The following is a 27,226-nucleotide window of genomic DNA, read 5'->3' as shown; positions in this document are numbered from 1 at the left end:
AGCACCCAAGCCACTGGACTATGCTTCCTCTCCAATGCGTCCCTGGAGTTGATTAGGTAGTGCATAGGACAAGAGTTGCTAGAGTGCAGGGAATGCCCATGGCAAGCGAGTCTGGACCCTGCCAGGTCAGAATCAGATTCTGTTGGAATAATGAGTTCTGAATGAAATTGGTCATCACCACTACTGTGTGCAATGCAAGCAAAGACTGGATGGTGCTATGCCATCACCCATAGGCTCCATCAGCTGTGCCAGCTCATACAAAATCTGTCTCCGGTGCAGGAGGGAGCAAGTGCTTGTGAAAAGTAGTGTGGTTCTGTCTCCTCTCTCCGTGACTGCTGGTTCAGTGTAACACCCCAGGGAGAAGGGCTCTTTGGCTCCGAGCCCCCTCTCATTCCCTGTTCCTTTCCCCCCTCAGGAGGAATGGCTGAAAAGGGTTCTTTTTGTGTCCCAGCCCTTGCTCTGCTATCTGGCCTCTCCCTTAGAGCTTGGCACAAATGCACATGCAGATATAAGGCATGCACACCAGCTTCAGAGGAGCACCCTGGCCCTTCTCCCCTCCCTAGAAAACCTGATTTTTCAGGAAAGGTGCATTTTATTACTCAGAGGAGGGAAAACTGCTTCCAGCAGCCAGCTTTTCCTAGATGTCTTTACTGGGATGGCACCTTTGATGTAGCTCTGGCTCAGTGCAAGGCGTGTGGCAGAATGAGGCCTCTTCCATTTAAAAGGCACTGCCTGGATCAACGTGGCTGGGGAAGGCAGCATAATACAAGGGACTGATCTTGGAAGACCACAAGGAAGTTGAAATGCTTGTTAAGCCTGAAGCACAAAGCTAAAACAATGCAGTTTGTAGCTCAGCAGATCTGTGGGAAAACACCTGACAATCACCAAAGCACCTGAGGCACCCAACCACCCTTGCTCTTATTTTTTATCATTCCAAACCTTATCAATTACCTTCTTTGGGTACATACTTCTTTTTATCTTAGGTTATTTCCTAGTTTCTCAGTTCCCCAGCAACTTTCCAAATGTCTCAACACCTGCCCGTTATTGTTTGTTCCCTTAGTTGGATGATTTGTGTGTGTTCTCTCTTGCACACATTGTGTACTTACTGAAATATCTGTTACGGCCATTTTAGAAATATGCTAAACGTGGCCACTCAGAAAAATTCCACTTCTACAATTAACTCAACTACAAAGGTTCATGGGACTTTAGCTCCTAGGAGAGCCTTAGGTCCTTTCTTTACCCTATCTTCAATGTCAGCATGCCCCATGCTAATATGCTCTTGTCCCTCCTTGCAACCAGTCCCTCCCCTCTCAAATGGGAAAATCTTTTATCTTCCTGTTGCTCTAAGAAAAGGTTAAAATTCCTCATTCCCGACAGTGATACTCCTTTGAGGAACAGTTTGGACCTGCAGGGGGCCTGGTGAAGATGCACCTTTCCTGCTCTACACTCTCCTCCAGCCTGTATAAAGTCAGCAGTCTGTAAGGTGAAATTCACCCCTGGGCAGCGGGTCTGCATGAGGCCCATGCACCACTTTTGTCCCACTTTAAGAGGTGCATGGCCTTTGTGCTGGTTCTCTGCCCCAGTGAATTTTACTCTGGGGGCATAGTGAGTTTCCAGGTTGACACCTTGTGTTAGCACCAGTAAAGTTCCAAACACCCAGACTTGATTCCTAAGGGTCCCAGATACAGAGTCACTCTGAGGCCTTAGGAAGGCAGTGCTGCCTGGACTGAATCAGGCTGCTTGGTGTGAACATCCCTGAGGAGCTTCCTATGACAAACTCACAGATTGAGGAGCAAAGGGGTGCATTTGGAAGCCTTTTATGCATGGTATTTACAAGGCACACGCCACTCCTTGGAAAGACTTTGTGTCTGAATTCCATCTGGTCATGTATGCAAGAGCTTAGCTTTCTTCTTGATAAGTTGTTGAAACAGTGACATCCTTTTGGGTGTACTTAACCTCCACCATCATTTTTAGGTTAGGCTACTAAGTAAATGTAATGCTGGGAGCTGGATTTGCTAGGGAAAAGAAGCTTATTGGGGTTTCTATCTAAAGCTGCAGAGTACTGCACTGATTTCAGTGCAGGATTGAATAAAGAGAATAAAAGACGACAGATCCTGGGCCAAGTATTCTGTATTGAGAATACATTGTAGAGACGAGCAGCTCGGTGCTTGGCACCAGGATCTCCACCATCTGCCACCTCCTGTAAGAGGACATTTTACTGGCTGAACAAGAAGAAACATTAACATCATAAGAGTTCACCTAGTCACCCATCAGAGAAAGGCCTGTGCCAGCTCTGCAGGAAGTGCACGCTCCAGATTTAGTCAGTTCCAAAAGAAATTTAATAACCTAGATTAGCTTGTGCGAATGTGAGGGGCCTGGCCCATGCTGTGTGTCTGCTGCAGTGCTGCTCAAATAAAAGCAGCAGTGGCCTCCCTCTCTCTCTCTCTGAGGGTAGCTTCCTAATCACCCTGAGCTGCTGATTAAATAATCAAGAGTCTGAAAATAGGCATTGAAATCAGCAATGAGAGTAGACTGGTTTAATTTACATTTGGATGTGCAGTGGCACATCAGTTTTATCTTTTCAGAAGCCAGCAACTAAGGAAAGTTGTTATTCCTTTGTGTCACCGTAGCAGCAAGGAGCCCTAGTCAGGGACCAGGACCCCATGGTGCTAGGTGCTGTACAATACACAACAAAAAGAAAGTCCCTGCCCCAAAGACCTTACACTATAAAATATCAGGCAAGAGACAGACAGATGCTAAGAGATGGGGGAGTACAAGGAAACAATAAGACAATATTGGTCAGCATGAGAGGCAGTGGTCTCAGCACATCAGCAGTGTACCCATTGTCAATGATTTTGTATGCAAAGGAAAATGTTAAGGTGGGACTTATATGTACTCAGAGCTCTCCATCCTCAATGCATTGTGTAGCTCCTCTTAACGGTGACCGCCAAAGGCTTTAAAACAAATCGGGACTCTCTCTTTTCTTTATGACGCATTAGGAAGGCCTCAAAGGTTCTGTGTAAGTATTCTTTTCTGCTTAGAAAGTTCACAAGAGTCCCATTTGGCTTAGCTGTAGGAACGCCAGGAGGTCTCAGAGCATATGTATTGCAAGCTCTGACAGCTTAATTGAAGAGGCAATGGGAGGTATCAAGTCTTCAGACAAAGAAAGCCTGTCTCCAGAACGTTGATTTGGCAGGGATGTTAAAAAAGCAACGTTTTTAAACCGTCTGACAAAGCATCCTTGACGCTCTCAATTGCTCAAGTTTCACTCTCGGCTCTTTGTGAGGTCACTGTAAGCTCAGGCTAACACAGTATGGCTTTGGCCCCCTCTAGTGGGTGGAGGTTATGATTCTGCTACTGCCTCACAGCTAATGAGCCCAATACTTTAGGCAGTAGAGAAGCTCATGTTCTCAGATCTAGGAGCCCTGAGGTCAGGTCCTGTTACCTCACTTATTCTTTGTATTACCTAACTCCTAGGAGCCCTAGTCATGGACCAGGTCCTCATTGTGCTAGGCACTGTACAAAACACAACAAAAACTCAGTTCCTGACCCAGGGAGCTTGTAGGCCTTCATTTTCCATTACAAAGCAGCCAATGAGGGCACAAGTGCACTTCTTGTTTTGCTTTACAGGTCACCTTTGACGTGGGAGTTGCACGTGGTTACAAAAGAAAAGAAAAGACTGGGTGGGGCGGGGGAAGAATCTGATAAATCTTCAAATAGGTTACGGCGTGTTATAAAGAAGGTGATCAACTGTTCTTCATGTCACTGAAGGCAGGACAAATAGTAATAGGCATAATCAGCATCAAGAGAGATGTAAGTTAGATATAGGAAAAACTTTCCAACTCGAAGGGTAGTTAACCTCTGGAATAGGCTCCCAAGAGAGATTGTGGAAGCCCCATCATTGGAGATTTTTAAGAACCGGTTGGACAAACACTTGTCAGGGAAGGTCTAGGTTTACTTGGTCCTGCCTCAGTGAGGACTTCTCCAGGTCTCTTGCATACCTACATTTCTATGATTCTATGCCAAAGTGCGTTAAGCTGCAGTTCCAATATTTTAGCCATGTTATTGCAATGCTGCCATTTCCAATGTCACCTCTATGTCTGCTAGCTCCCCTAGCTGTCGGCTGCCTTCTTTGGCTCTGTACTACCCAAGACTTCACACAGCACACATTTACGATTCAAAACTAAAACAATTCTGAAACTGGTTCTGTAAGCATTGATTTACTCCCCTGGAGGAAAAACACCTTTGCCTTGGATTCCAGGTGTGAGTTCAAGCTTTACACTGAATACATTGGAGAGAATGCAGCCTCTGAGGATTATTAATGAGAGTTTCAGGTTGCCATGTTAACGTTTGTGTCATAAATATAAAGGGAAGGGTAAACACCTTTAAAATCCCTCCTGGCCAGAGGAAAAACCCTTTCACCTGTAAAGGGTTAAGAAGTTAGGATAACCTCGCTGGCACCTGACCAAAATGACCAACGAGGAGACAAGATACTTTCAAAGCTGGTGGGGTGGGGGGAGAAACAAAGGTTTTCTCTGTCTGTGTGTTGTTTTGCCAGGAACAGAAAAGGAATGGAGTCTTAGAACTTAGTAAGTAATCTAGCTAGATATGCGTTAGATTCTGTTTTGTTTAAATGGCTGAGAAAATAAGCTGTGCTGAATGGAATATAGATTCCTGTTTTTGTGTCTTTTTGTAACTTAAGGTTTTGCCTAGAGGGATTCTCTATGTTTTGAATCTGATTACCCTGTAAGGTATTTACCATCCTGATTTTACAGAGGTGATTCTTTTACTTTTTCTTCTATTAAAATTCTTCTTTCAAGAACCTGATTGCTTTTTCATTGTTCTTAAGATCCAAAGGTTTGGGTCTGTGTTCACCTACGCAAATTGGTGAGGACTTTTATCAAGCCTCCCCCAGGAAAGGGGGTGTAGGGTTTGGGAGGATTTTGGGGGGGAAAGACGTTTCCAAGCAGGCTCTTTCCCTGTTATATATTTGTTAGACGCTTGGTGGTGGCAGCAATAAAGTCCAAGGGCAAAAGGTAAAATAGTTTGTACCTTGGAAGTTTGAACCTAAGCTGGTAAAAATAAGCTTAGGGGGTTTTCATGCAGGTCCCCACATCTGTACCCTAGAGTTCAGAGTGGGGAAGGAACCTTGACAGTTTGGCCCTTCTGCTCTGTAATAACTCAATAATACACTTCAGTGCTCACCACTTTTCAGCCTCTTTCTCTCTTTCACATCATTTTCCAAGAGCTCCTTATTCAGCAATGACTCCCATTAGGGAAGCATATCACAACAGCATTAACAAGACAGATTGATTAGCTGCAAGGTGGGTGCCTCATCATGAAGCAAAGTACCATAAAATAACTCCCAGAAATATTTTTTCCTACCAGTCCAGATTCTTGCACCTCCCCCACACTGAGCTCCACAATCTTCTATTTAAGAAAGGCCCAGTTTAGCACATACTTGGATGGCATGGGGAAAGGACTTAGAAGTCCTGTGTTTTATAGTGCCTAGCACAACAGGGCCCGTTACTTGGGCTTCTACGTACTATGGAAGTACAAATAATAATGAACATGAGCTCTCAGGGTGACTCAGTGGGTAAGAAGGCTAATTCAATCCTTGGATGTACACACAGGGTATATTGAGAAGGAATAGGGAGGTGGTATTTTCTCTACATGCAACAATGGGGACACCACTACTGGGATACTGGATACAATTTTCAAAGAGACTTTGTCTATTTTGAAAATGGGTATAAGACTTCTAAGGCACTTCTAAAAACGTTACCCACTTCTGGTGTCCACATTTTTTAAAGGATGTTGAAAAATTGGAGATGGTTTAGAGAAACAGGAACAAGTCTTGAAAAACTTGCCTTACAGTGAGAGAAGCCTAAGAAGCTCAATGGCATTAGCTTATTAAAGAGAAGGTTAAGAGACGATTTGACCACAGTCTACAAGCAGCTACTAGGCAGAAGATGTCCGATAACAGAGGGCTCTTAAATCTATCAGACAAAGACAGAATGAGATCCAATGGCTGGAAGTTGAAAACAGGAAAAAAAGGCACATTTTTAACCGTTAGGATAATTAGTCATCGGACAGGTGGAACTGGAACATCTTATGTAGGATGCAACAGATTGTCTATCACTTGGAGTCTTGAAATCAAGATTGAACGTCTTTCTTTAAAAAAAAAAAAAAAAATACACTCTAGTTCCGTGGTTCTCAACCTTTCCTAAAGTGGGATGCCTTTTCCATAAGTTTTAGTGACCAGGTTGTCCCCTGAAGCCAGGAGGAGTTTATATCCTTCCAGACCTTTTCAAAATCCTTACTAACGTAATTCCAGCAGTTCCTATTTTCCATATACTTTTTTTGTTTGGGGACTTTTGAAGCTTTGGGCCACATACGATGAAGTGAGCTGTAGCTCAGGAAAGCTTATGCTCAAATAAATTTGTTAGTCTCTAAGGTACCACAAGTCCTCCTTTTCTTTTTACTGATATATTGTGGCTATGAATTCCAGAGACCAATGGTGCTAATTGTTGGAAAAAAAGCATTTCCTTTTAGCAGTTTGAAAGCCCTGTGGCCTGAAGCAGATGAGAGACAGGAAGTAACTGAGTGAGCTGTTAGCTGGAGAGTAAGGAGATTTGACTGAGGGAGGAAGAACCCCATTTACACATTAACTGCAAATGGTTTGGAGACATTGGGGTATAATTTGGCTAAATTTTGTACTCAGCCCATATTTTAGAGATTACCCTGTTGGGAACCACCTGGGCAAAGCCTTGAGAATGACTGGGTAGCAGGGTTTCCCTGATGAAGACTGCTGTTTGCCAAGGATGGGTAAGAGACTCTGGCCAGAATCCTAGTTCAAAGGCAAAGAAATTATGTATTCCTGGATTGGTTTTGGGAATATTTCTCTGGCTGGTATAGACTTTGCTGGGTCTTTTAGGCCACTGATTCTCTTGTATTTAAAAGAGCTGAACTTGCTTTACGTGGACAGGTCTCAGCAGTGGTTCTTGTCTATCTTAGATAAGCTGGGCTTGTTATGCTATTGTCCTGCATCTTATGCAGTCATTTATATGAGTGTCAAATACAACCATTATGATCTGGTAGGAATTCATATCCATTTTGCACTGGTGTAAATAGCTACCAGATGAGATCAATTGTATTACAAGCCCACTTTCTTCTGCTGCACAGAAGGCAAGGACAGCAGAAAAACTAGGCCGATCATCTTTTGTCTAGGACGAAGCAACCCCAACACTCAAGGCACAGTGCAAGCAAATCTACCCATACTCATGACTTCACTGAGGTTTTAAAGGAAACAGAATTTTTCTCTCTAAACACCAGATGAAAAGGGAATCGCTCTGCCTCAGGCATCGGCCAGTCACACAGAGAGGCACGTCTGGAAAGAAACCGGCACAACAGAGCACAGGTTTGGAGAGGAGTTAAAGATTCTGTTAAAAAAAAATCAAAATCCTTTTGTTTCTTAACATAGGTAGAAAAGGCCAGTTAATCCCAGCTGTGACCAGTGGATATGCATCTGCACTTAGTGATTATACATTTCAATTCCCATGCTGGTGTATATTGTGGAATACCCATAAGGAGAAAGCAGCACTGCTTTCCATATCCTTAGGTCATTGACATGTGTCTGAGGATGCAGGGTGGAAGATCACCCCTGTGCTGGGAAAATACCATGTTAAAAACAATGAGTCAGACCTCAAAAAGTCATGAGAGACTTTTAAAAACAGATAAATGTTGGGTTTTTTTTATTTGCCTTCTGGTGTTGGATACTTTAGGGGTCAAGGTTTCAAGCTATGGGGCCTAGAAAATTGCTGCTTGTTTTCTTTTTTAAATAAAAACTGAGATTCTCACCTAATCACAGGATTCCAGGAGCTAAGGCATGAAGAAAAAACAAAGCTTTTTATCTGAGGATTTCCAAGTGCTTTGCAAACATGGATTAATTAAGCCTCACAACCCCCCATTTTATTTTATTAGCAGTAATATTATAGAGGATCCATTTAGCTAAGCTCTGTACAAACTCAAAGAGAGACTCTTTGCCTCCCCCGTCTACCCTACTATTTTTAGCAGTGTAGTATCCTGCTGCTGGAGTCTTCCCCTGCCACAGCGAAAGGCTCTGGCAGGGGGAGGCACTGGAGAAATGTTCCAGCTGCTCTCTGCTGTCAAGCCTTTCCCTACTGGCTCCCTTGGCCAGAGCCTTTCACTGACACATAGCTATGCACCAGTGTGGACACAGCCTGCTTTTCACTGCAGCATGTTGCTACACCTACCCTACGCATTGCCACAAGAGACAAGCAGTGCAGACATAGCCTAAGTGACTTGCCCAAGGTCACAGAGGCCAGTGGCAGAGCAGGGAACAGAATCCAGGATATTTATTGGGGTAGAGAGAGATGGACTATCTAGCCCAGGGTTTAGGGCACTCAGCTGAGATGTAGGAGACCCAGACTGGAGTCTCTATTCCACTGAATATTTAATGATTTATACGAAGTGGAACAGCTCCAGTAGGAGAGACTGAGAAAACCTACCCCAGAATGGTCGATAGCCTGGTATTTATGGCACTCACTTAGGATGTGGGAGACCAGGATTCAAGTCCCTATTCCAAGCTAGCCCTAACACTGGGTTGCTGTAGGAGTGCTCACCCTTGTTTTTTGAGATTTTTTTTTTTTAAACGGACTCGGTTTTTTCCCCTCCGTGGGGAACAGGAACTTATTTGAAGTCACCAAAATTTCCACAAGATGGAAAAACCACTTCCTGTCCACCTCTATCCCTTGCTCTTTCCACAAGAGCCACTTTCTTCTTTGGGCAGTGGGGGAGCCCCATCTCCTAGGAGATTTAAAACTAGATGGGGCAAAGTACTCAAAAATATGGTGTGGGGAACAACTCTGCACTGATCAGGGGCTGGGAGTCTAGGGGATCAACAATACGTGACTTACCAGTGTAGCTCCTGCCTTTCTCTAACCTCTGTGATTCATAGGTTAGATGTATTATGGATTCAGCTAAAGGGCTCACCAACAGGCACTTGTTACAGTGCTAGAGATCACATCTCACCCCAGGAACCGGACTGCAAAATGATGCTGTCCCCTCCCACATTTTCAAAAGGATTTAATGATTCAGCCAGATCATACAGCAAGGACCTTACATCTCTCACTCACCTCTCCTATGTCATTGCTTGTAAAATTGAATGTTTTAGGCAAAATAACTTACTCAACAGAGAAGCGGCAACAGAAAGACGACCATACAGAATCAACAGTAACCTCAGATTTTCCAACGAGGAGAAAAAAAGCCAGATCCCTGACCATCTGTGACTAGAGGTTTCCAAGCTGTTTTTTGGTTTTGCTATGGAGTTGGGCCATAGATAACAGCATGACTTAAAGGTCAGGGCTCAAAAGGCCTGATTCTCATCCTGTTTATGTGAGATTTCAGTACAGTTACTCCTGATTTGTACTGGTGAATGAGAAGAGACTCCAGCGTGCACATCTTTAAATCTTCCTATCACATGACTCGCATATTCATAAGCTCATAAGTACAAGCCTGACTCATAGCACAGACCTTATCATCTCTAAGCCAAAAGTCCTTTGCCCCTTCTGGGCTCAACTTCAATTCCTCCCCCTTCTCAGGGTACTGACCAACTAGGCTTTTCCCTACTGGGAGTCTAAGTACCACTTAAGCTAGCCATCTCATTCTCTGGTCCTCGCAGACCCTAACTTGAGGCTGCTCTCTGCTGCAGGGTGGTCCCCACAGGAATGAGCAGAGCTACAGAAGCAGGGTGGTCTGGCCACAGTCAATCCCAAACTACTGGCTGTTTCTCCCAGAAGAGGGAACTCTCCCGAGCTCGTCTCTCCCCTCAACTTGGCCTTTGCTAGTTTTTGGTGCAGCAGTCTCACTATCCTCAGCTGAGTTCCCTCAGCTCCTTATACACCCGAGCTCTGCCCCCTCTGGCCAGGAAGCTAGTAACCAATCCCCTCCCAGGTGCAGCGCATAACTAATTAAGTTCTTTCCCTTGCCTTACAGGTGATGGGGTTAAGCCCCATCACAGGGACATTTTCAAAAAGCATCTAAGGGCTTTAGGGACACAATCTCCTCCTTAGGCTGTGAGCTCTTTCGAGCAGGGACTGTCTCTGTATTTGTGCAGCACCCAGAAAAATAGGGGCCAGATCTCAATTGAGGCCCCTAAGTGCTACCATAAATAAATAAATAATGCACAGAGAGGTATAGACTAGGAGACACGCACTCTCTCTGATCCCTAGGATTCTCTGATAAGTGACCAGTAGCAGTTGATACCACCTGGCTACTGTTCCATGGCTTAGAGAAATTAGTTGTTGAATCCCCATTTACTTGCCAGTGGCCAGGTTTCCACAACAAAAGAGAAACCCATCACAGGGCCCTGTCAGTGGCATGCGTATTTGACACTGAGTCAGTGGGGATCCGTCCAAAACACACTGATACCACTTGGTTTTATGGTCAGTCCCCTGGGCTACTTCCTACCGGGGCCCGTCGTGCAGTGCTACAGGCATCTCTGGGGTTTCTGGATTCCTTGGCTAGGGCAGTTCCTGGCAGCTCCCTCCTCTCTGGGGAGTCCTCCATCATCCCAGTGTCTGCCTGGGTCTCGGCAGGCTTGGCTTCTGTGCTCTGGAGATTCAACAGTTCTTGGGCTGGAACCAGCAACTGCATCCCCCCCCCCCCCTCCTCAGCGGTCAGCCCCAACTGAGCAGCTCAGCTCCCTTTTATACCTGGGTTCCAGCTGGAGCATGCTCAGCAGGGCCAAGGGGGCGTGGTCTCCTTGGCTCACAGTGGGTTTAACCCCTGCTGAACCAGTGTGAGGCAAGCACACCGCATCACACTCCCTTCTCCACCTCTTTCCCATCCATTTGTTAAGTAGGAAATCTTGGTGCCATGTAGAAAGCACACCTGGTGTTCCCACCATGATTCCCGCCTATCTCCGTCTCTTCCAAGGTGAGTTCAGAAGATGCAGAATAGTCCAGATTCCCTTTCATTGCAGAGGAGAATAGATTCTGAATGCAGATGCAAATTTCAATCTGGCAGGGAGCGAATGAATCGCCTTCCAGGCCTCTCACCCACAGCAGCAGGAGATGCTGGTTGGTATTTCAGAGGAGTCAGCATTAGGGTTGCAAGTCGTTTCATCTGCGGTGATCAGCATTAAATAAAAATACATTAAAAAATTCCCCAAAACCAAACATCTTGATACTAAAATATATGATTGGTGGCTATCCAAAAAGCCTCTCCTTATCATGGGAATGTTTTACTGAAAACTCTATAGCTCAATAAAATGCTAAGTTATAAAAACGCCATCTGTTTCTTTACATTTTCCTTCCATCTGGGCACTTTATTGAGAAATTTTATAGCCTTTTGTACTTCTATATACCTCTTTCAAAACATGTATACTAAACTGCAGGATATCCATTCAGACCAGGAGAGAGGGGCAGGGGAGGAGATAAAGAACTTTAACTGTATCCCTGAGGCACTTCAATTAACCAACAAGATGTATGCTCAAGAAGTGCTGGGCTCCTTCGTATATTTTTTCACGAAGGGCAGATGACGTCACACTGAAATATGGTCAGTATCTTCCATTTAATAAAATCCTCTGAGAGGTAGGGTGAGAAAGAGACTAATACAAAGTACTGGAGGTTATTTAGGCTTTAAAGGTACATTTTAAAATAGCGTGAAACCCCATTGCTTTACCATTGTCACTATACTGCAGTGGGTAGCAGGTTCGCATCTGGTAGCAGAGTAGATTTGCTCTGGAGTTTCATTGTGATGCTGCTTCTACTGGGAGATGGTAGGTTTGGGGGTAATAAGGACAAATGGGCAGTATTAAGGCAGAAGTGTTCAATAAACACTTCTATTCTATATTTGGGGGAAAAGAACAAATGGTGTAGTCTCATTATATGGTGATGATAACACTCTTTCCATTCCACTAGTATCTCTGGAGGATGTTAAACAGAAGCTATTAAAGTCAGACATTTTAAAATCAACAGGGCCAGACAACTTGCATCTAAGAGTTTTAAAAGAGCTGCATGAGACGCACACTGGACCATTAATGTTGATATTTAATTACACTTGGAGTACTGGAGAACTTCCAGGTTGGAAGAAAGCTAATGCTGTGCCAATTTTTAAAGAGGGTGAATGGGATGCCCTAGGTAATTATAGGCCTGTCAGCATGACATCGATCCCGGGCAAGATAATGGAGTGGCTGATACGAAACTCAATTAATAAAGAATTAAAGGAGGGTAATTATGGCAAACCAACATTTTTTTGGAAAATATATCCTGTCAAACAAATGATATTTTTAAATAAGATTATAAGTTTTATTGATGAAAGTCATAGTGTTGATGTGATATATTTCTGTAAGGCGTTTGACTTGGTACCACACAATACTTTGATTAAAAAATGAGAATGAAATAAAATTAACATGGCACACATTAAATGGATTGAAAACTGGCTAACTGATTTATCTCAAAATAGAATTGTAAATAGGGAATTGTTATTGACCATGTCTGTTTCCAGTAGGGTCCTGGAAGGATCGGTTCTTGGCCCTATGCTATTTAACATTTTTATCAATGATTTGGAAGAAAACATAAAATCATCACTGATAAAGTCTGCAGATGACACAAAAACTGGGGGAGTCGTAAACAATGAAGAGGAAAGGTCACTGATTCAGAGTGATCTGGATCACTTAGTAAACTGAGTGAATATGCATTTTAATATGGCTAACTGTAAATGAATAAATTTGCATGGGGAACAAATTTGCATGGGGAACAAATATTTAATAACAGGCTCTCCAGTCTAGCAGAAAAAGGTCTAGCATGATCGCCAATGGCTGGAGGTTGAAGCTAGACAAATTCAGACTGGAAATAAGGTGCACATTTTTAAAGGTCGGAGTAATTAAACATTGGAACAATTTACCAACATTTGTGGTAGATTCTCCATCATCGACCATCTTTTAAAATTAAGACTGGATGTTCTTCTAAAAGACCTGCTCTAAGAATTATTTTGGGGAAGTTCTCTGGCCTATGTTATTCAGGAGGTCAGACTGATCACAATGGTCCCTTCTGGCCTTTGAATCTATGAAAATCTCCTTAGCATTGTGGCTATGTTGGGCCAAACTCAGCCCTACTACATCTCCCGGGAAGCTTCCAGAGCTGCAGCAGGACTCAACTGGGCCTATTATGCTGTAGATTTTACCTCCTGAGATGTTGGCGTCATCTCACGATATTAATGCCCTGTGGTTTTTGCATCTTGCTCACACTATTCCAGCGTTGGTGACCTGACACTATGGTGATGGGTGCACAAAGAAGATACATATTCTGGGTGAAATTCCCCGAAACCTCAAGGCCTGTGCCCCACTTTGGTGATTAAAACAGGTCATAAGTGGTACATAGCTAGCAGTGACATGTCAGGAAGGCTTAAGGCCCGGTCTGGCATTGGTGCCCTCTCATACTGACTTCTGGGACAGACCGGAACATTCCTGCAACTGAAATCCTTCCCCACAATACCCTCCCTCCATTTTCAGTGCAACTCCAGCTGAAAATCGGATGCTATATTGCGAGTGCGTACACAGGGCATGATAGACAGTACAGTAAGTGTAATGAACAATGCAAATCACTCAGCTATTTTCTCTCCCTTGTTAAATATTTATCACAGGGCACATGCACACAGCCAAATCTGAAATTACTGTGAAATTGTGAGTGCAACAGGGAGTTCTGTGCGTGTTCTGCCTGGGACTAGCTGTGAACAAACGCCCATTGGCACAGTATCTCTAAACCAGCAATCACAGACAGAAATAAAGAGGCTGGGACTTGTTCTGGTCACTGCTCAGTACTGTAATAATGGAATATTGATCAAAAGCCCAAAATATTGGGATTGTGGCTCACCCTGTCATTTACAGAGCTGGTCAGGATTGTGTTATCCAGAGGGTATTTCTCTGCCCCCGCCCTACATTTAAAAGAAGTAATTACAGCACAGTAAAACGGGAGTAGTTGAAAATGTCTGAGAAAGTTGCACAAGCGGAACCTTGTGTTAAAACAACATAGGACTGGAAAGGAGGAGACAGATATGCAAACACAGTGGCCTGGATGATTGGCATCTGACACAATGAGCAGGCAGGATTCCCCCAAGATAATGTTACAAAAGTGATAAACACTGAGCCCTGAGCCCCTGGTGGGGGCCAGGAGGCTGATGTGTCAGCACTTTCCCCCCATAATCCAAGGTGACAACTGAAGCTTCAGCAGAAATGCGAATGGAGTCCTTTCTCTTGCCTGGCTGAACCTCGGCAGCACTGTGCCATTTGATGAGCAGCTGCAGAGCCATCCTTGCCCTGCCACACTGGATTAAGATTACTCTCTGAGCTCTCGGCACATCATGAGCAAAAACTCTCTGTCAATTGTCCCAGACCCCCACGTGGCTAAATTACTCATGGAACAAGAGGCAAGGAGATCAAAAGTAAAGTGACCAGATGTCCCTGCAGGAATCAGAAGGGTTCTTTGCTCAAATGAGCATTGGCGGCAAACATCTGTATTTGCTGTTTGGCATAAGAGGGTTGGTTTGCAGCTGTGTAATTCTTAACCTAGTGCTAAGCCTCAAGAGTCAGCCAGAAATCTGATAACTCTCCAGAGAAATTCCCCATCCTTCCTACCCCTCAGTCTGCTTCAGAAGCCCCTGCCCTGTGGGGAACTGGAACACAAGCTCGCTGTAACTCATTAAAGGATGGGTCACCTGACTTCTCTTGGGAGGAGTCTGTGTTGCCCGTTCAAGGATGTTCCATCGAGTGTATCTTGTAGCACAGTGCTTTCAGGGCAGCTTTTCCATCTCCTAGTGCCTGCCACATCCTACCTCTGACCACTGGCTTCCTGCCAAAAAGCAGAGCAGGGCAGCCAGCCGGATGCATTATTTTATTTCAAAATAAAATCTGAGTCTCTCTGCAGGCTGAGCACTGGCGGCACCTCTCCTTTGCACCAGCGAATGAGAATTGTTCAGGAGGTCTCTGGGTCACTATCTTCCCCTAGAGCCCAATGACATTCTCAACTTTACAGGAGAAAATGCAAAGCACAGTTTACTCCCAGCAGGAAACAGCTATGCAAGCTGCCCAATCATGTTCTGCTAATAAGCCTCAAGTCTGAACTGGACGTAGTTCCTCTGCATAAGCGAAACCACTGCTAGGATACTTCATCCAGTTCTGGTGTCCACATTTTAAAAGGATGTTGAACAATTAGAAAAGGTGCAGAAAACAGCTGCAAAAATTATTCGGGAGCTGAGAAAATGCCTTACAGTGAGAGGCTGAAAGAGCTTGATCTGCCTAGCTTATCAAGAAGAAGATTCAGAGGTAACGCTGTGTAAGTACCTTCATGGGGAGAAAATATGAGGTACTAGAGGACTCTTTAATCTAGCAGAGAAAGGCAAAACAAGAAAGAATGGCTGGACGATGAAGCCAGACAAATTAGAAATTAGACAAACGTTTAACAGCGAGAGTGATTAATCATGGGAACAAACTATCAAAGGAAGTGGTGGATTCTCCATCTCTTGAAGTCTTCAAACGAAGGCCAGATGCCTTTCCGGAAGATAACGTAGTCCCGCCCAAAGATCTCGTGGGGTGTCTGTGGGGCCGTTAGGGTGACTGCCTGCATTGGCCCCTGATCTTTTCTCGTAGGAGTTCTCTGTTCGGAAGGCAGCCCTGCCTTGGTTGCTTCCTAATTGAAGTAAATATTCTAAAGGGTATTAACCCTGCTGAGAACTTTAATAAAATAAAAGGTTACAATGCTTTAGCCAAACACAAGTTATTGGGCTCAGTACAGGTGAACTGGGTGAAATTTAATGGCCTGTGCTACATAGGAGGTCGGACTACGTGATCTGATGGTCCCTTCTGCCCTAAACCCTATGAGTCTGTAGGGCAGAGGTTCTGTTTCCAATTCTTGGCCCTTTTGCTGAGCTTGTTAACAAGGGTACCAATTACTGCCAGTGATGGTGACATACACATCCCCTGGGAACTGGCCAGAGAATCCCTACCCAGCTCCTAGCACATGCATCAGTGAAACAGCTATTGGCTAACAATGACTTTCAGTCACATCTATCCTAGCATCCTGTCTCCAGCAGCAGCCCTAGCAGATGCTTCAGAGTAAGATGCAGGGACCCTGAAGTGAGCAATTATAGAATAATCTGCCCTTCGGGGAAGTTTTTTCCTAACCCTTTCTCTGTTGGATTGTTTATGCCCTGAAGCAGGAGGGTTTATAAATACCAAATTTTTGAAAACTAACCCAGTCCAACGTAAGCTTGGATGTTCTGAATATCCACAGGGAATGCACGCCATGTTTCAGATGCAGGTTGGGACACAGATATTGGAGAGACACACCCCTGAGCGACATAGTTACACTGACCTAGGCCCCTAGCGTAGACAGTGCTATGTGGAGGGGAAGGCTTCTCCTGTTGACACAGCTACCGCTTCTCAGGGAGGCAGATTACCTACGCCGACAGGAGGAGTGTCTTCATGAAGCACTACAGCAGCACAGCTGCACTGCTGTAAGTGTAGACAAGACCTTAGATTGTAAACTCGTTGGCTCATCTTTTATTGTGTGTTTGTACAGTGCCTAGCACCAGGCAGTCCAAGGCCTCCCAGTCACTACCATAATATTCATAAACAATAAGAAAAGAGTCCACTCACGAACTGAGACACCCAAAACCACCAGTAATTTTTGTCAGTTTAGGCCCTTCTCTTATTTCCAAACTTCTGAGCCATTCAGTCTCTCCAACCACTGGCATCTGACATGCAAACATGCATCTTCTTTTCTGGCTCCAGGTTCCACATTCCCCACCACCTGGCCCAATCAATAGCTTACGTATGCTCTTTGCGTATTATTACGATACACACAAGCTGTCTCTCTTTGATTTTACAAGATTCCAAAGCACTTTCAGAGGATGAAGAAGGAGTGTATTGATGGGGAAATGCACAGCCTTTCAAAGCACTCACAGAAAGGCACCTTAGGGCAAAATGTGCCCAATGCAGAGAGGCCAGCACAAGTCCTAGGCAACACTGAAGTCCCTGCTCTTAAAGGGATAGCACTCTACCACAAGCAGTTCAATAACGATAATGAAATCGCAGCTGTCTGTGGTTGAATACGGTCATTTTAACTTTTGAGAGGTGCCACTAAAATCCACATGAATAAAATATGAAACGAAAAGGGAAGGTTACACCATTTTGAGGTGTCACGGTTGTGATTAATGGAATCCAAACCATTCTTTACAGCCTGGAAGCAAATGTAATTCAATAACATGTGAGAAAGTACAGAAGCCCTGGAGATTAGCTTCAGAAAACAATTTCTTTTTTGTAAGAACTAATTTGAGTCTTGACCATCCTCATTTACAGCTTGAAGAGGAGACCAGCAGATATTTCCTTGACTATTTCAGTCTCTTTTATGGTAAAGTTTCATCAAGTACAGTCTGTCTGAGGCAGTTAATTGTAATGAAACGTGGTAATAGACGCTGCTCGGCAAAAACACCCAAGTTGTTAAGGCTGACACTTTAGGAATAGTAAAGTCATATGAAAGGGAAAGGCCTCTTTATGCATTTAATTTTAGTTGGAGGCCCTTTGTCCCTCAATCCTCCAAAAACAGGTCATTATATTACATATCATTTGTCAGACCCCACAACAGTCTAACAGGCCCTTCAGCACTGACAATATTTTATGTGAGCTGAATATTGCAAGGAATATTAGAACCATGAGCACCAAGCAGGAGCCTTCTGTTCTTAAAGGAGAGACTCAGTGGGTGAAATCATGTCCAGAGGATCCAGCACAAGGCCCAGGTAACCAGTGAAGTCCTGCTTCAGCCCTGTGGTTGGTAGCCCAGTAGCATGTAGGCCTTGGGGGAGTTAAGCAATAGTACTGAGCTGCCCTTCTGCACATTCTATTCTGGCCTACACACACTCATCAGCGTAATACCTGAGCACCTTCCCGTCGTGCTTTAAGCAATGTGAGGAATATTAGTCACATGTTGTTTGTTCTCTTATCCTCTCCCCCAGAGGGAAAAGCACGTGCAATGGAGTGTCTTGTTTGAGCAGGGTTTTGTTTGTTTTAAAATATACATATTACTGTCACTTATGTTATAGAAGACAAGGTCAAAGAAAGTCCAAAGTAGACTGTTAAGAGTTACGAAGGGATCTCACAAACCTGGGTGACTGGTCAACAAAATGGCATATGAAATTCAATGTTGCTAAATGAAAAGTAATGCACACTGGAAAACATAATCCCAACTATACATACAAAATATTGGGATCTAAATTAGCTGTTACTGCTCAAGAAAGAGATCTGGGAGTCATTGTGGATATTTCTCTGAAAACATCTGCTCAGTGTGCAGCAGCAGGCAAAAAAGCGAACAGACTGTTAGGAACCACTAGGAAAAGGATAGATAAGGCAGTAAATATCATAATGCTTCTATATAAATCCATGGTATGTCCCCACCTTGAATACTGCGTGCAGTTCTAATCACCCCATCTCAAAAAAGATATATTAGAAATGGAAAAGGTACAGCAAAGGGCAACAAAATGCTTAAGGGTATAGATCAGCTTCCATATGAGGAGATGTTAAAAAGACAGACTGTTCAGCTTGGAAAAGAGACAACTAAGGGGGGTGTCACTCACTGCCAGACTGGTGCCTCCTCCTGGTACTCTGGGGATTACCTCGAGGCTGAGGCCCCCTGTCATGGTTTCCACATGGTTACTCCATCAGGAACCGCACCGTCCTCTTCGTGGCTTGGCTCTCCGGTTGTGTCACTGTCGGTGTCCCCCAGCCCCTTCCGGGGGGTGGTTAGCTCCTCAGCAGTCCTAGGCAGTCCTCTCACTCAGTGCTTTGGTGCCACTGACCCGGTGGCTGGTAGGGGAACCTGGGCCTGCCCTCTTCTCCGGGTTCCAGGACAGGGCCCCTCAGCTCGGCAGTCTAGGCCTTGTCTCTATTGAACAACCCTGCCGGTTTTGTTCAATATCTTCATTAATGATCTGGAGGATGGCGTGGATTGCACCCTCAGCAAGTTTGCAGATGACACTAAACTGGGAGGAGAGGTAGATACACTGGAGGGTAGGGATAGGCTACAGAGGGACCTAGACAAATTAGAGGATTAGGCCAAAAGAAATCTGATGAGGTTCAACAAGGACAAGTGCAGAGTCCTGCACTTAGGATGGAAGAATCCCATGCACCGCTACAGACTAGGGACCAAGTGGCTAGGCAGCAGTTCTGCAGAAAATTATCTAGGGGTTACAATGGACGAGAAGCTGGATATGAGTCGACAACGTGCCCTTGTTGCCAAGCAGGCTAACGCCATTTGGGGCTGTATAAGTAGGGGCACTGCCAGCAGATCAAGGGAGTGATCATTCCCTTCTATTCGGCATTGGTGAGGCCTCATCTGGAGTACTGTGTCCAGTTTTGGGCCCCACACTACAAGAAGGATGTGGAAAAATTGGAAAGAGTCCAGCGGAGGGCAACAAAAATGATTAGGGGGCTGGAGCACATGATTTATGAGGAGAGGCTGCTGGAACCGGGATTATTTAGTCTGCAGAAGAGAAGAATGAGGTGGGATTTGATAGCTGCTTTTAACTACCTGAAAGGAGGTTCCAAAGAGGATGGAGCTATACTGTTCTGCTCAGTGGTAGCAGATGACAGAACAAGGAGTAATGGTCTCAAGTTGCAGTGGGGGAAGGTTTAGGTTGGATATTAGGAAACACTTTTTCACTAGGAGGGTGGTGAAACACTGGAATGCGTTACCTAGGGAGATGGTGGAATCTCCTTCCTTAGAGGCTTTTAAGGTCAGGCTTGACAAAGCCCTGGCTGGGATGATTTAGTTCGGGATCGGTCCTGCCTTGAGCAGGGGGTTGGACTAAATGACCTCCTGAGTTCCCTTCCAGCCCTGATATTCTATGATTCTATGATACTCCTAAACTTAACTGAGTTAAAATCTGAAACACTAAGAGCCAAGAATGACACTGATTTTCATATAAATTGGTTAGTCTCTAAGGTGCCACAAGTACTCCTTTTCTTTTTGCGAATACAGACTAACACAGCTGTTACTCTGAAAACTGATTTTCATAGTAGCTGCTTTCTTCTGAACCGAAACCCCTCTACATGAGCAAAGAGAAGAACCCAAATAACCCACATTGACTGCCCTTTTGAAGGGTGTCGTCCTATTTCCAAACAGAAAAGGAGGACTTGTGGCACCTTAAGACTAACAAATTTATTTGAGCATAAGCTTTCATGAGCTACAGCTCACTTACTCCTTTTCTTTTTGTGAATACAGACTAACACGGCTGCTACTCTGAGTCCTATTTCCAGCAACACTGAAGGTTAAATGAAGGAAAATCATATTTGGTCTCTGAGACAGAAACAATACAACATTCGCTTGCCAACACAAAGTCATTTGTAGATAGACAAGTCTTGGATGTGGATCATTTGCACAACTAAAAGTCAGAAATCTCTATCATGATGTGACAGTTGCAGAATGACTTAAGTTACAAAAGTCTATAAACAGTGAGTGTGAAGACTGTGATTTAGAATAACTTTATGTAGATTACAATTTATAAAAAAATAGCCTAAGATTCAAGGTCAGGCTTGACAAAGCCCTGGCTGGGATGATTTAGTTGGGGATTGGTCCTGCCTTGAGCAGGGGGATGGACTAGATGACCTCCTGAGGTCCCTTCCAACCCTGATATTCTATGATTCTATCCCTGGGCGGCTTCCTACCACTGGTTCCCCTTTTCTTCCTGGGCCTACCAGTTCCCAAAGCCTCCTCCCTCTTCCCAGGGAGTGACTGCAGCGTACAGTCCCCATTCATTCCTCCTGGGGTGTCTACCTTTTTCCAGCATCTCCTTCTGCTTTCAGTTCTTGGGCTTTATAGGCCCCACCTATTTCTGCCCAACTTAGCCTCCTGAATCAACTGCCTAATGGGTTAACTGGCCCATCTGGCCTCCATTAAGCCTTGCAGGTTGAGTGTGGGGCAGTCACCCCATCACACAGGGATATTATAGAAGTCTACGCAATCATGAATGGTGTGGAGAAAGTGAATAAAGGAAGTATTATTTACTCCTTCTCATATACAAGAACTAGGGTCACCCAATGACATTAATAGGCAGCAGCTTTAAAACAAACAAAAGGAAGTATTTCTTCATACAATGCACAGTCAACCTGTGGAACTCATTGTCAGGGGATGCTGTGAAGGCCAAAAGTATAACTGGGTTCAAAAAAGAATTAGGTGAGATCATGGAGGATAGGTCTAGCAATGCCTATTCGCCAAGATGGTCATGGCTCACTCGATAATCGCCTGTTCTGTTCATTCCCTCTGAAGCACTTGGCATTGGCCACTGTCAGAAGACAGGATACAGCCCTAGATGGATGATTGGTCTGCCCCAGTATGGCCGTTTTTATGTTTCATTGTACCAGAGGATCACTGTCAACCATCGTCTTCAACCTATAGATTTAGGATCTTTTAGATATCCTGGGTCTAGACTACAGAGTGCCTTGAAGTCAGAACCAAGACCTGGAACTCAATTCATTCTTCTCCGGGAAGCCAGTACAGGGAGTGGAGAACGGGTCTGATATGCCTGCAGTACCATTTGTGGCTGAGGAGATGAGCTGCTGTGCTTGGTACTTGGTCTAAATGCTGAAGCCTTCCTGCCCAGGTATAGTGCACGGCTGTAGTCCAACAGAGAAGTGATGACAGCATGAATAACTGAGGCCAGAACAGCGTCCACCAGTATGGTACGGAGTCTTCTAGCCAAACAGAGATGATAGAAAACGTTACTTATGGATGCTGCTATGTGATGCTATGTAACGCACACAGGTGAATTTCACCCTCTGCAAGCCTCAGTCTCTTAAACATTTAAAATTTTTCCAAAGTGCTTTGTTCCCTTTGTACCTTCTGCCTCTCGTGGCACTGTCTGGATGCACTGCACTCTCGTCGATTATAAAGTCAGAAGGCACCATTACATCATCCAGTCTGACCTCCTGTATAGCACAGGCCAGAGAATTTCACTCATTCTTCCATCAAACACAAAAACTTGGGGTTGTGCTAAAGAGTATCTTTTAGAAAGAGACAGCCCATCTTGATTTAAAGATCCAAGTGGCAGAGAATCTGCCACACCTCTTGGTAAGTTGCTGCAATGGTTAATTACCCCTCTTGTTAAAAGTGTGCTCCTTATTGTCTGCTTGAATGTATCTAGCTTTACCTTCCAGCCATGAATCATCCCAGTTTTACAGATAAGGAAACTGAAGTACAGGGAGACAGGGAACAAAGCACAGATCTGGACTGCTTTGTCTATTGTAGGGTTTCTCATGAGTAAGGCTACGTTTTAGTCACGGGTATTTTTAGTAAAAGTCATGGACAGGTCATGGGCAGAAAACAAAAATTCACAGCCTGTGACCTGTCCATGACTTTTACTATATACCCCTGACTAAAACTTTGGGGTAGGGCAGCTTGGGAGGGCAGACCTGGGGACGCTGCGGGAAGGGAGTTCCTGTTGCCCTTCCGGGGAACCCCCCTCCCAAGTAAGCACCGCCCCACACCCCAACCCCCCAATACCCAAACTCCTGCTGCTGGGAGACATGGGGGCCCGAGACTGCCCCAGCAGCAGCCAGTGCCCCAGCCCCTGGGCCAGGCACACTGGCCGCTGCAGAAGTAATGGAGGTCACGGAAAGTCACGGAATCCATGACTTCCGTGACCTCCATGACAAACATGGAGCCTTACTCATGAGCACTAATGGCTATGCATGCTGGTTTGCTATTATAGGATTTCTGAGGAGGAACGAGACTGTGCACCAGTTTGTTAGTGCAGGGATGCTTATGAGTATTGGATCAGGCACTTAGTTATTGAAGAACGGCTCTTGACTGCAGGCATTGATTGAAGAGAATTACAAGGGGCCTTGTAAAGAAAACAGTAGGTCAGATTTGAGCCTTCCAACCTTGATAGTGTCCCTTTAAACTTGGAAACATAATTGCTCTCAGAACAATATAGAATGAGAACAGCAGACTACAATCAAATTATATAACAAAAATAATGTTAATATTTTATCTTGCTATCAATTATGTATAAAGAAAAAAGCACTTCAAAGATGGGTCCTTAGTAACGGAAAACTAGCAGCAGTTACATCAAAAGGAGGAAATGGAAATATTTTCCTGTTCAGAATAACACATTTTAGATTAGCCCTTGTCATTATAAACCTGAGCCTGACATCAGAGAGAGAAGGGTTTTCATTATCCCGGGCCTGTGTGAAGGTCACTGAACTTGGGATAATATCCAAATGTATTTCTGTAATGTCTCCAGTTTTAATCACTATTTGAAATGAACGCACATCATGTTTTATTATTAGATAGTGCATTTTCATAATCTGTCTGTGCAGGGTTTGAACAAGGCTTACAGAGGAGAGTATAGGGATTCACACACCATGAATACCACAACCCTCTGCAGAATTGGGAGTGTGAGCAATGGGCAGGAAAGGAGCTTTGGAAAGGAAGGGACCCACAGAGCAGAAAGCACTATAGGCACTGAATAGCCAACAGCTGCACCAATCTATCAGAGGCCCTGAGGGTGAACTGTCGTTCTGTAGCGAGATCTATCTTCTCTGGGAATCAAATTAAGGTTCACCCTATCTCACAGTGCAAGCACCACAGAGGGGATTTTTCTGGATTCTGAAGTTTAATATTTTCTCTGCTGGTCCATCTTTTTCTTCATCCTTTGTTTTACAATATTATGGCAGGTGTCACCGTGGTCTTGTTACACATACTTTTCCAAGTTCTTTTTCTTAGCATGCAAGCAAATGTTCAGTCTTATGAAGACATGCTGTGTTGTTCATTTTTGGTTATGTAAGGTTCTGTGTAGAGGCAGTGGTCCTTGGTGAGGGAGTTATGCTAGTGGTGGGAAGAGAGTTTGCTCTCAGCTCAAGGCCAACTCTTGAAGCAAAATTGCTTCCTGGGAACCAGATGTTGACATTAGGCTGAGAATTCTGAAAAAAGGAATAGCTCTGCATGCTGTTTGTCCACCTCTGTTCTAGGACTGGCGTATATGTGCAATAAAACAAGTTACCCTTAAAATAATGCAGACTCTGCATCACTGATTTTTCCTCCACTGGCAAGCAGGCTTGCAAGTTCCCAGATATTTGCTAACACTTGGCAGGAAGTCATAATTCTTGTTTAATTTTATAGCATGAAAGAATCTTCTTCTATGTCACGTGGTTTTAAACTTTTCCTGGTCCCTTCTCTCCTAGTCAAATTAAAGGGAGGAGAGGAAATTATTTAAAACTGTGTTCTGAAAAAAAACCCACAACAAAATCAGGATGTAAATATGAAAGTAACTGACAGTGACTAAAACCCAGCTGTCTTATTGCTTCAGTAATGTTTTATCAGTAATGAACCAACATCTTCCTCTGCAGCTCCCTGATATATACTAGTTCTCCCCAGAATAGGGTAGCCATTTTATAAGAATATGTTCCCCCTAATATGTCTAACTGACCCTTTATATTTGGCAGAGCCACATAGCTGTAGCCCTAAAGTAGCTGTTTAGAAAACTACCTGTTGTTGGTTGCATCACCAACAACTAGTGAAGGATGACAGACTGACGCACTGGAAGGCCTAGAGTCACTTGTCTACAACATACCTAAAAAGTTGTCAGTACACTGCGGTGCTAGATCATAATGCATTAATATTCAATGTACAGGTGCAGTATAAGCCATGCAGTCTTCCCTCAGACAGCTCTGGCTGGACTGACCCCCCACCCCCACCCCAGGGATTGAAATAGGGGAGTCCAGCCTCTGTCGCCTTGTCTCTCTGCTGGCATCGCCACTGTGGGTGCCAGTCTAGTTGTGGTTTTGGTACTTTATTTAATTTCTGCAACTACTAAGAGAGGTGCTCTAGGCGCCCTTGTTATAACTTAAAAATACTCTCTGTGCAACAAGCCAGGCAATTTAACTAAATGCTCACCCCACTCCAGTGACCCTCCACAGGTTTCAACAGCCTGGGAATGAAAATTAGCTTTGCAGCATGGAAACTTGTCCACTAGGTCATGCACTGAGATCCCCCCCAATGCACTTTACTTATATATGCCATCAAAGAGCCAGCAAACGCTCATGACTTTCCACTACTACATGCCATAGTCTGATTTCACGTGCAGGCTAGAGGAAAAAAGCTGCAAAAGGCCCATTACAAGCCACCCGCTCTCTCCAAACACCCAAGATTATCTGGGGTGCATTATCCATGCACTATGGACCTTTGGAATTAATCGTGGGCAATTTCAACTACGGAGGAAGATGGCCCTGGGGCTAGGGTGGGAGACCCAGGTTTAATTCCTCACTCCACCACAGAGCTGCTGTGTTACCTTTGGTAAGTCACTTAATCTCTCTGTGCCTCTCTTGTTCACATGAGGATAACAGCACTTCCCAATGGATAAATCCATTAAAGACTAGTAGGCACTCAGATACTGGCAGCTATATAATGATCTAAAATAGCTTCACAGCACCTTTCAGATTCTCCAAATTTTGAGCATTAAAAAAAAATTGTATTTGCTTTTCAGGGCATTTAAATACAAGCTTGAATTGGCTAAGTCTCATCAGACACCCACAGAAACATTTTTTTCAAACACTTGAGTGTAGCCCTGCTGCCAGAAATATATCCTAGCTTTTCTCACTGATGAAAATCAAATTCAAGAGTGAGATGGAACAGCAATCACTCTCCAGTTTTATAGAAACAGGTTAAAAAAAAAAATCCCATTGCCTTTAAAGTAGTTCAAAAATCCTTATATCTGTAAGAAAATATGTTCCTACTTAAGCGCCTGGCAACTCAATTTGGGAAGATCTCTGCTGCAGTCGCTATGTTACAGGAAAACCACTAGTGTAATTCCGCTCAAGAGGAAGTTTGGGATAAGTATATTGGAAGGCAGCAAAGCTCAGATTTCTGCTGTTGTTAAGATTGTGGTTACATCAGCTGATTTTAATTATCCTTGGGAAAATCAAATTAGCTCATAATAAACAGGACCATATGGTCTTTCCCTGTCCTGTAAATATTCTTAATTAAATCCCATTAAAGTTTATCAACAATAAACAGAACAGTTACTGTGTAAGTTTTACTGCAGATTTGCAAATTGACACAAACTCATGTTTCCTCACATAAAGTTAAGGCAGAGGGGCAGATTCTCATTTACACTTTATGCTTCTCTTGCCATGTAAAATGGCCACAAAGTGAGAACATATGTATACCCACTTTAAGGCCCCTTTGCACAACTAGTCATCCCATTAGCCGCTTCTCAACATTTTGTCATTACTTATTCTCAGTCCAGATGACCCTGGCAACATACAAACTTTCCCAAATTGCTTTACAAATTTATCACCTTGGTATATATGCACAATCTATCACTGAATTGCAGCCACTTCTGGAATAAAATATGCCCAGGACGCAATCTCTCTACCAAGCAGTAGTCCATGGTCTGGAAAAGTTTGAGAACCCCTGGGTTAAGGTATTAAAAGAGAAAAGCCTCATGCCAGAAAGAGCCTTTGAACAAGGAGCTTTATAAATGTAAGGGGACTGTTGCCCCCTTACTAACATTCAGTGGGGGTGTTTTAGTTGCTAGCTCCCAGTACTAAAAAGGGGGAAGGGTCGATGGGAAATCAGGACCCTGAGACTGACAGCCCCCAGGAACAATGGGGAGAGACCAATGCTCCAGGTCAGACTGAATGACAGGGTGGGCAGGCTAATTAGGGAGTCAGGAGGCCAGGGAGGTCCCGTCCTCCCTGTGAGCTGGTTTTGCCTGGGTCAGACAGAGTGGGGCCGAGCTAAGGAGAAAGCAGGGGACTGAGCTGAGCTGGGGAGCAGAGCTGTGACAGATGCAGAGGGTCCAGAAAAGGAGCCCAGAGAGAGCAGACCCTGTCCTGGGAGCAGAGCTGCAGCCCCAAAGCCAGAGGCACAGCCCAGAGAGAGCAGATCTGCCCTGGGAGCAGAGCTGCAGCAACCAGAGCCAGAGGGGCCAAAGAGCAGCCCAGGGAGCTGGAGGCAGAGCAGCAGCAGCAGCAGCCGTGCAGAGACCGAGTGGTGGAGCTGGGGCTGGAGCAGTCCGGAGCTGGGTGCGGTGAGCAGCTGGGGAGAGCGAGGGGGACCTTGGGCAGCAGGCCCAGCACAGGGAGACACCTCAGCCAAGAGGGTCTGCAGGCCAGGCTTGGATTGTAACCCCGACAGGGCTGGGGTGGCACTGG

The 27,226-nt window shown here is 44.5% G+C and overlaps 1 long non-coding RNA gene across 1 annotated transcript in view; it reads right to left on the bottom strand.

Annotated features, from left to right (window-relative positions):
* Positions 1–352: 352 nt before the first annotated feature.
* The window catches only part of LOC122463663, a 125,684-nt gene continuing 98,810 nt past the window's right edge, over positions 353–27,226 (bottom strand). Inside the window, exons 4-5 of the long non-coding RNA XR_006287239.1 lie at positions 10,489–11,145; positions 353–829 (exon numbers count right to left, since the gene is read on the bottom strand). This is a non-coding gene — a long non-coding RNA (uncharacterized LOC122463663). The remainder of the gene's footprint in view (positions 830–10,488; positions 11,146–27,226) is intronic.

The sequence above is a fragment of the Chelonia mydas genome, chromosome 23 (assembly GCF_015237465.2).
Source record: "Chelonia mydas isolate rCheMyd1 chromosome 23, rCheMyd1.pri.v2, whole genome shotgun sequence".
NCBI lineage: Eukaryota > Metazoa > Chordata > Testudines > Cheloniidae > Chelonia > Chelonia mydas.
The sequence above is the reverse complement of the archived record's forward strand: the minus strand, read 5'-3'. Positions and strand labels throughout refer to the sequence as shown.